Raw genomic sequence first — 10,721 nt, 5'->3', positions numbered from 1 at the left:
CATAAATTTTTTTGAATAATCATTTCTTTTGAGAGCTCATGATTGGGGCATGAATATAACATTGACTTAAGCCTCCCCCAAGCTTGAGCGATGATTTCTCCTTCGCAAGGCCAAAAATTGTATATATAATTACGATCATGATGAACAAGATGAAGTGGATGAAACTTCTGATGAAATTCCAATTTCAATCGGTTGTAGATCCATGATCCCATATCATCACATAGCCTAAACCATGTCAATGCCTCTCCCTTCAAATATAAAGGGAAGACCTTCTTCTTGATAACATCCTCGGGCATACCTGCAAGCTTAAATAATCCACAAATTTCATCCACATAGATTAGGTGCAAATCGGGATGTAATGTTCTATCACCTGTGAAAGCATTGGCTAGCAGTTTCTCTATCATACCCGAAGGAATTTCAAAGTAAACATTTTCAGTAGGTTTAGTAGGTCGAGGAGCAAATCTTTGCTCTACTGTTCGGGGTGAAGATACCCCGAACAAGCCCCTCAAAGGATTATGTTCCATAGTAACAAGTGACAGTAAATTTCAGCACACTATATAAATTTTTCCTTTCCAAATTCCACCTACCAAAGGCGCTTCACTCCCCGGAAACGGTGCCAGAAAAGAGTCTTGATGACCCACAAGTGTAGGGGATCTATCGTAGCATTTTCGATAAGTAAGAGTGTCGAACCCAATGAGGAGCAGAAGGAAATGATAGGCGGTTTTCAGTAAGGTATTTTCTGCAAGCACTGAAATTATCGGTAACAGATAGTTTTGTGATAAGGTAATTTGTAACGGGTAACAAGTAATAAAAGTAAATAAGGTGCAGAAAGATGGCCCAATCCTTTTTGTAGCAAAGGACAAGCCTGGACAAACTCTTATCTAAATGAAAGCGCTCCCAAGGACACATGGGAATTATCGTCAAGCTAGTTTTCATCACAGTCATATGATTCGCGTTCGGTACTTTGATAATTTGATATGTGGGTGGACCGGTGGTTGGGTACTGTCCTTCCTTGTACAAGCATCCCACTTATGATTAACCCCTATTGCAAGCATCCGCAACTACAACAGGAGTATTAAGGTAAACCTAACCATAGCATGAAACATATGGATCCAAATCAGCCCCTTACGAAGCAACGCATAAACTAGGGTTTAAGCTTCTGTCACTCTAGTAACCCATCATCTACTTATTACTTCCCAATGCATTCCTCTAGGCCCAAACAATGGTAAAGTGTCATGTAGTCAACGTTCACATGACACCACTAGAGGAGAGACAACATACATCTCATCAAAATATCAAACGAATACCAAATTCACATGACTACTTATAGCAAGACTTCTCCCATGTCCTCAGGAACAAATGTAACTACTCACAAAGCATATTCATGTTCATAATCAGAGGGGTATTAATATGCATAATGGATCTGAACATATGATCTTCCACCAAATAAACCAACTAGCATCAACTTCAAGGAGTAATCAACACTACTAGCAACCCACAGGTACCAATCTGAGACTTAGAGACAAAAATTGGATACAAGAGATGAACTAGGGTTTGAGATGAGATGGTGCTGGTGAAGATGTTGATGGAGGTTGGCCCCCTCCCGATGAGAGGATCGATGGTGATGACGATGGTGATGATTTCCCCCTCCCGGAGGGAAGTTTCCCCGGCAGAACAGCTCCGTCGGAGCCCTAGATTGGTTCCGCCAAGGTTCCGCCTCGTGGCGGCGGAGTTTCGTCCTGAAAGCTTGCTTATGATTTTTTTTCCTCGACGAAAGACTCCATATAGCCAGAGGTGGGCATGAGAGGGCCACCAGGGGGCCCACGAGGTAGGGGGCGCCCCCAGGGGGGTAGGGCGCGCACCCCACCCTCGTGGACGGTGGGTGGCCCCCTCTGGTACTTCTTTCATGCAATATTTTTTATATATTTTGAAATGTGCTCCCGTGAAGTTTCAGGACTTTTGGAGTTGTGCAGAATAGGTCTCTAATATTTGCTCCTTTTCCAGCCCAGAATTCCAGCTGCCGGCATTCCCCCTCTTCATGTAAACCTTGTAAAATAAGAGAGAATGGGCATAAGTATTGTGACATAATGTGTAATAACAACCCATAATGCAATAATTATCGGTATAAAAGCATGATGCAAAATGGGCGTATCATCAATCCCTTCACGGCCACTTGCAAAGGTGAGATCTGATAGAGATAAATAGAACTAAACAAAAGATAAAATATTTTTGGTTTTCTTGGTTTATAGATCTGAAAATAAAAGATTGCAAAATAGTAGATTAGAAACTAATATGATGGAAAATAGACCCGGGGGACACAGGTTTCACTAGAGGCTTCTCTCATGAAGGCAAATACTATGGTGGGTGAACAAATTACTGCCGAGCAATTGATAGAAAAGCGCAAAGTTATGACAATATCCAGGCAATGATTATGCATGTAGGCATCACGTCTGTGTCAAGTAGACCGACTCCTGCCTGCATCTACTATTACTCCACACATCGACCTCTATCCAGCATGCACCTAGAGTATTAAGTTCAAAAAGAATGGAGTAACGCCTTAAGTAAGATGACATGATGTAGAGGAATAAACTCAAGCAATATGATGAAAACCCCATCTTTTTATCCTCGATGGAAAAAATTCAATACGTGTCTCGCTACCCCTACTTTGTCACTAGGTGAAATCACGCAAGATTGAACCCAAAGCTAAGCACCTCTCCCATTGGAAGAAAAACCAATCTAGTTGGCCAAACCAAACCGACAGTTCGAAGAGAAATACAAAGATATTAAATCATGCATATAAGAATTCAGAGAAGATTCAAATAATATTCCTAGATAAGCTGATCATAAATCCACAATTCATCGGATCTCGACAGACACACCGCGAAAGAAGATTACATCAGATAGATCTCCAAGAACATCGAGGAGAACATGGTATTGAGAATCAAAGACAGAGAAGAAGCCATCTAGCTACTAGCTATGGACCCGTAGGTCTGTGGTAAACTACTCACGCTTCATCGGAAGGGCAATAGAGTTGATGTAGATGCCCTCCGTGATTGAACCCTCCTCCGGCATGTCAGAAAAGGCCCCAAGACGGGATCTCACGGGAACAGAAGGTTGCGGCAGTGGAAAAGTATTTTTGTGGAGGCTTCTGGTGGTTCTGGAATATATGTGAATATATATATGAGGAAGAGCTAGGTCAGGGGAGTCCCGAGGGGCCCACAAGGTAGGGGGCGCCCCCCGTAGGGCGCGCCCTCCACCCTTGTCGCCGCATCGTGGCTCTTCTGACTTGGACTCCAAGTCCCATGGGTGTCTTCTGGTCCAAGAAAAATCATCGTGAAGTTTTATTCCATTTGGACTCCGTTTAGTATTCCTTTTCTGCGAAGCTCAAAAACAAGAAAAAAAAAGAAACTGGCACTAGGCTCTAGGTTAATAGGTTAGTCCCCAAAATAATATAAAATAGCATATTAGTGCATATAAAATATCCAAAACAGATAATATAATAGCATGGTGAAAGGATCGATATAGTTGACTAGAGGGGGGGTGAATAGGCAACTAAGAATTTTTAGCTTTTCTTTACCGATTTAAACTTTGCATCAAAGTAGGATGTCTAGATATGCAACTAGGTGAGCAACTTATATGATGCAACAACAACAAGCACACAAGCAAGCAAAGGATGCGAAACAATATAAGCTTGCACAAGTAAAGGTACGAAATAACCAAGAGTGGAGCCGGTGAAGACGAGGATGTGTTACCGAAGTTCCTTACCTTTGAGGGGAAGTACGTCTCCGTTGGAGCAGTGTGGAGGCACAATGCTCCCCAAGAAGCCACTAGGGCCACCGTATTCTCTTCGCGCCCTCACACAATGCGAGATGCCGTGATTCCACTATTGGTGCCCTTGGAGCCGGCGACCGAACCTTTACAAACAAGGTTGGGGCAATCCCCACAACTTAATTGGAGGCTCCCAACGACACCATGAAGCTTCACCACAATGGAATATGGATCTGCGGTGACCTCAACCGTCTAGGGTGCTCAAACGCCCAAGAGTAACAAGACCCGCAAGGGATTAGTGGGGGAATCAAATTTCTCTTGGTGGAAGTGTAGATCGGGCCTTCTCAACCAATCCCTAGAAAATCAACAAGTTTGATTGGCTAGGGAGAGAGATCAGGTGAAAATGGAGCTTAGAGCAGCAATGGAACTTAGGAATGGAAGAGGTAGTCAACTCCGAGAACAAGACTCCCCTTTTATAGTGATAGGACAAATCCAACCGTTATCCACTTACTCAGCGTGCGACGTGCGGTACTACCGCACCAGACATGCGGTACTACTGTAAGGGCTTGCAGTACTACCACGGGGCACTGCGGTACTACCGCATGCGCGACAGGAGCTAGACCAGCCCTGATGCGTTGAAGCAAAGAGCGGTAGAACCGCCGGAGCGGTAATTCCGCTCCCCCTTGTGGTACTACCGCAAGGCAGGGTTTGTCTAGGCTGGGAAGGCACGGACGAATAAAAATACGTCCGCGGCTACTTTCGCTGAATATCAATCTGTGCAAAACTCCGACATGGTACTACCGCATACAGGGAGCGGTACTAGCGCGTAGGGCGTGGATGTAAAAAAATTACATCTGCCCCTACTTCCGCTCGTGCTGCTGTGCCCGGCCAGAGGCCACAGTACTACCGCGCCCGGGGAGTGGTACTACCGCGATGGCCTGCGGTACTAGCGTGACCCCGGCTGGTACTACCATGGGCCACTGTGGTACTACTGCTCCCATGAGTAGTACTACCGCATGCCAGAGCACAACAGACAATAGGAGTCCTTCATTTTGCAGAGACACGAATAAACGGTGGTTGCTCCAAAGGTGTAAAGGAAAGGGGGTGCAAAAGGAACATACGTGTATGTGATAATTCCACCCAAACCTTTCCAACGCGGACCCCCTCTTAATAGTACGGCTTTCCTACGACTCAAATCCACCAAAAAGAAATGTAGGGAAAACTCCGTCTTCACTAGACTCCGAGGGGCAACGAATCGTCTTGTGCCTAAATCATGAGATATCTGAATTGCTCAATGCACACGATTAGTCCGCAAATGCATTGTCATCAATCACCAAAACCACTTAGGGATAAAAATGCCCTTACAATCTCCCCCTTTTTGGTGGATTGATGACAATACGGGATTTCCACATAGGGATAAAAAATGAAATATAGGCAAACCCAACATCTATAAAATATAGACGGGCTCCCCCTAGATGTGTGCTCTCTAGAGAGATGCTTTGGACTGCACGGCACACATACTAGGATCAACACTCCCCCTATATTTTATAGACGAGGCATATCTTGCAACAATATAACTAACACTAAGCAAGGAGGCAAGGTAATGAATATGAGCATAAAGTAAAGGGCACAAGATAGCATAGGCTCAGGGGCTACTAAGCATGGAAGACAATAAAATATGCTAGAGTGCATATGTCTTACACCATATGATAGGGAACCTGGTCTCACGAGCACAAACCAAACCAAAGCAAATGAGGTTACAGAACAAAAGCAAAGCGACAAAGCAAAACAAGACACGGCACTAGACTCGCAAATCCTACACTCTCTCCTCCTTTAGCACCAAGGCACCAAAAAGGCAGAGAGGACACCTATGACACAGGTGGTAGCTCAGCTGCAGTGATCACTCATCACGCTCCTCGTCGGTCTCGGCAGCGGGAATGGGCTCCTCCTCTGACTCAGTCCACTGGTAACCCTTCTTCGCCATCCAGGCAGCCTTAGGAGTGATGACCCTCTCGGACCCGCTCGACACGTGCTCGCCGAACGTCCTCGAGATCCTCTTGTCGCGCCGGCGACTCTCCTTCTGAGCAACATGGACTTGTACTGTCCCTTGGCCAGCATGCAAAACAGAGCCTTTATCTTGTTCTTCAGCTTCTTGGCCCAAGTGGGCTTAGACGATGGAGGAGTGTATCCATCAGAGCTGCCCTCATCCGCCTCCTCCTCCTCGATCTCATCCTCATCCTCATCCACATCCATTCTAGCAGCCTCTGCCTCAGCCCGGGTAGTGGTGTTAGCCCACTTGTTCTTGATGCGCAGCTTGATAGGCTCATGACGAATCCAGTTGGGGGCTTCAAACTCTTCATTGGGATAGAGCTGCTCCCAAGTCTTGGAGATCAAGAGATGCGGGTAAGGTCCACAGATGAGCACCTTACGGTTGAGCACGGCAAACTGCAGCTCACACCACATGATATGTGAGACATCAAGTGGTTCCTCTGATGGAGACGCGCCTTCTCACAGATGAGCATCATGTCCACAAGATAAGCATGCACCTTATCCTTGTCACCAATGCGTGGAAAGAGGGAGTTGTGTAAGATCTGGTGCATGATGTCAAGGAATGGATTCAACACCCAGGTCTTCTTGTTAGTGCCAAGCTTCTTCTCAACAAGGTACGGCTGAAGCTTGTCCTTGCTGGCCGACTCGGAGTTGGCATGAGGGCGGACACCAACGGGCGAATTGAGCCCCTCATCACGAACATGCAGCAGCGCCATGAACTCCTTCCATTTAGCAGTCATCCTATGCCCATTGGTCATCCACGTCATGGTCTGTTCCTCATCAGGATGGAAGTGGACCGACGCAAAGAATTGAGCCACAATCTCTGGGTCATAGTCCAAGTGAAACGTGAGCAAGTCCTCAATGCCAAATAGCTCCACTAGGTCCAAAGCCTCACCAAAATATTCCAGGTGATTATCCTTCCTCATGTGAACCATGTCAATCCAGTGCACGTCTACATAGATGCTCTGCATGGCCTTGATCACATCCAGAAAGATAAGGTTCTGTTGCTTGGTCCAAAACAACTCATTCCCTCTGAATTCTCACGGGGCTTCACATAGGGGTTGATCCTCCTGCGAGTGATAAACTCGGCTAGAGGAATCTCATCCATGCCCATTGTTGGCTCCTTGGTCTTGGTGGTGGTTGACTTGGTCCTGCGTTGGGGCATTAGAGCCCTCTGGAACCTCCTCTGGGTTGAGCAGGCGCTTCGAGCCCGTGTCATGGCTGGGATTTGAACGACGGACATTGGAACCGGAGCCACCACCTATGACACACAACACAAACACGAGAGAAACCGAGAAGGATTATTGCAAAGACGAGGGCCAAAACCAAATGAAACAAGCAAACACGAGCTTTGTAAGGACAATACATCAAAGTGTGCAAATCTACGGTAGTACCGGACAGGCTCACGGAAGTAAAAAATTATAGCCGCTCCAGCGGCGGTAGTACTGTGCCAGAGTAGCAAGGTAGTACCGCGCCTGGAGCGGAAGTAATTTTTTACTTTCGTGCCCCGGGTGGTAGTACCGCTTCAGGAAGTGGTAGTACCGCGCCGAGGTCAGTTCATGGGTGAGAGTGCGGTAGTACCGCTCCAGGAGGAGCGGTAGTACCACACGGATTTGACAGCCACATGAACGGCGGATCGGGATATGGATCCCGATCTAGAAACAACCACAACACTAGATCGGTACTACCGTTGATCAAACTATATTGTTGTATCATTCCAAATAGCATGTCTACTGCACTAGCAATCTCCTACAATCCTCTCTTGCAAAGATTTAGCCAAAAATCACACGAACAACACATGCATCTCCCCAAGACCTAGAAGCTCAAGAATGGAACAGAAAGGGAAGGACTTGGGGAAATATCGGGGTCCATGGCAAGAGGGCGAGGTGGGGAACGATCCCACCGGTCGGAATGCGAGGAGAGCGGCTGAAGACGGAGATCCGGTGAGGTCCTCCAGCGCCGTTCTTGGGCGGGAGAGAGAGACGGGGTGGGGAAATGAGATGAATGGGTATGGGGGAGTTGGAACTCCCCCTGCCCCGCTCTTAACCCCCACCCACTCACAACAGCGCAGTAGTACCGCGGGTCCTCGTGGTAGTACCGCCCGGGCAGAAGTACCGCTCGCTGGGCGGTAGTACCGCTCTTCCAGCGGCAGTAAAAAATTACTGCCGCGCTGGAAGCGATAGTACCATGCCTAGGATGTAGCTGTGTACGCACAGAGCAGCCCACCTCCTGCGGTAGTACCGTGGCTTGCCACAGTAGTACCGTAACCCCAAGAAAGTGCAAGTTTCGCAAACAAGAGAGGAAAACGGCCTTTGCAATGCAACCTTCAAGCAACCGGACACACAAAAGAGCTAATACGCGAGGAAACTCAAACACAAGATCGGCTCGAAGAAAAGAAATGCAAAAGACAACAAGGACCAAACACGAGACACAACCTCTCCGTAGAGAGGGCGGTGGCCAGAGCCACCTATGTTTGAGTCAATTGGTATGGCACCGCGAAGAATTATCCTTGGGCCCATGACCAAAACTCGTCTTTGAAGCACAAGAACCATCAAAAATGGCTAGTGAAAGAGTTGATCAATTTATGCATAATGGGGGGGAGACTTCATTGAGAGAACAACACTCCCCCTATGTCCATGCCTACACCTAAACAAGACTTCAAGATGAGTATGGTGGGTGTGCAAGGGTTCAAGCCACATTGCTCGAATCAATGATATTTATCTCATGCCATAACTCACGAAATCTTGCTTCATCCAAGGACTTCGTGAAGATATCTGCAAGGTTATCATGAGTGTTGACATAGTTGAGCTCGATCTCCCCTCGCCTAATATGATCCCGGATGAAGTGATACCGAATCTCAATATGCTTCGTCTTGAAGTGTTGCACCGGGTTGAGAGAAATCTTGATGGCACTTTCATTGTCACACCAAAGAGGCACTTTGTCACAAATGACACCGTAATCCTTTAAAGTTTGCCTCATCCATAGAAGTTGTGCACAACAACTACCGGCGGCCACATACTCCGCTTCGGTGGACGAGAGAGACACACAACTTTGCTTCTTAGAAGACCAACTCACCAAAGAGCAATCAAGGAATTGGCACCCTCCGGAAGTTGACTTCCTATCCACTTTGTCTCCCACCCAATCAGAGTCTGAATAGCCTACAATGTTGAAGTTTGCTCCTCTTGGGTACCATAAGCCAAAGTTTGGGGTATGAGCCAAATATCGAAAGATTCGCTTGACCGCCACAAAGTGGCTTTCCTTAGGTGCGGCTTGAAACCGTGCACAAATTCCCACACTCAACATGATATCCGGTCTAGATGCACAAAAGGTAAAGCAAAGAGCTAATCATGGAGCGATATACCTTTTGATCCACCGCGTTACCATTGGGATCTATGTCAAGTTGGCATTTGACGAGCATTGGAGTGGAAGCCAGCTTGACATCACTTAGCTTGAATCTCTTGAGCATGTCTTGAGTGTATTTGGCTTGGTTGATGAAGGTTCCTTCTCTTCTTTGCTTGATTTAGAACCCGAGAAAGAACTTCAACTCTCCCATCATGGACATCTTGAACTTTGAGGTCATGAGAGCGGCAAACTCCTCGTTGAAAGCTTTGTTAGGGGAACCAAATATAATATCATCAACATATAGTTGGCATACAAACAACTCCCCTTTGACCTTCTTGGTAAAAAGAGTGGGGTCGATTTTCCTAATACAAACCCACGGTCTTGTAACAACTCGGTAAGGTGCTCATACCATGCGCCTTATCGAGTTGATACACGTGATCGGGGAAGTAGGGATCCTCGAACCCCTAGGGTTGTTTGACATATACCAACTCATTAATAGGACCATTAAGAAAAGCACTCTTCACATCCATTTGTTGCAACTTAAAGTTATGATGAGAAGCATAAGCAATCAACAAACGAATGGATTCAAGGCGAGCAACAGGAGCGAAGGTTTCACCGTAGTCGATACCCTCGACTTGGGAGTAGCCTTGTGCTACCAACCGAGCCTTGTTACCAACGATAATCCCATGAGCATCTTGCTTGTTCTTGAATATCCACTTGGTTCCAATGACATTATGATTCCCCGTTGGCCTTGGCACCAATCTCCACACCTTATTGTGCTCGAAGTTGTTGAGTTCTTCATGCATGGCATTAAGCCAATCCGGATCCTCGAGCGCCTCATAGACCTTTTGGGGTTCAACACAAGAAACAAACGCGTGATGTTCACAATAGTTTGCTAATTTTCTACGAGTGCTTCCCCCTTTCGAATGCTTCCAATCACATTCGTCATGAGATGACCCTTGGTAGTGAGCTTGGATGCAATCTTGGCGGCACGACGCTCCAATTCCTCCTCGGGAGTAAGTTGAGGAGCGGTAACTTGATCATCTTGAGCGTCGTCTTGAGCTTGTTCTTGATCTTGAGCTTGCTCTTGATCTTGAACTTGCTCAGAGGTGAGAACTTGATCTTGGGCATCACTTGGTGATTCAACACCATCTTGAGGTTGATCTTGCCCTTGATCTTGTTCATGAAGTTGAGGGCCTTCATTTTGTTCTTCGGAAGCGTGTGGGTCTTGGGTTGGTGATGGTTCCACTTGAGTGGAACATTGTCCTTCTCCTTCAGCCACAAGGGGTTCCTCAATGGGTAGGATAAAACCAACACCCAGTCTTCTTATGGCTTGGGGAGGAATTTCATCACCTACATCAAAAGTACCAGTTTGCTCCACATGGGAGCCGTTATTCTCATCAAACTCCACGTTACACGTCTCCTCAATAAGTCCCGTGGACTTACTGAGGACATGGTAAGCATGAGAGTTTGTAGCATAGCCAACAAATATGCCCTCATAAGCTCTAGCCTTAAATTTAGACAAACGAACACCTTTCTTGGGAATGAAACACTTACACCCA

This window comes from Triticum dicoccoides, chromosome 7A (assembly GCF_002162155.2).
Source record: "Triticum dicoccoides isolate Atlit2015 ecotype Zavitan chromosome 7A, WEW_v2.0, whole genome shotgun sequence".
NCBI lineage: Eukaryota > Viridiplantae > Streptophyta > Magnoliopsida > Poales > Poaceae > Triticum > Triticum dicoccoides.
The sequence above is the reverse complement of the archived record's forward strand: the minus strand, read 5'-3'. Positions refer to the sequence as shown.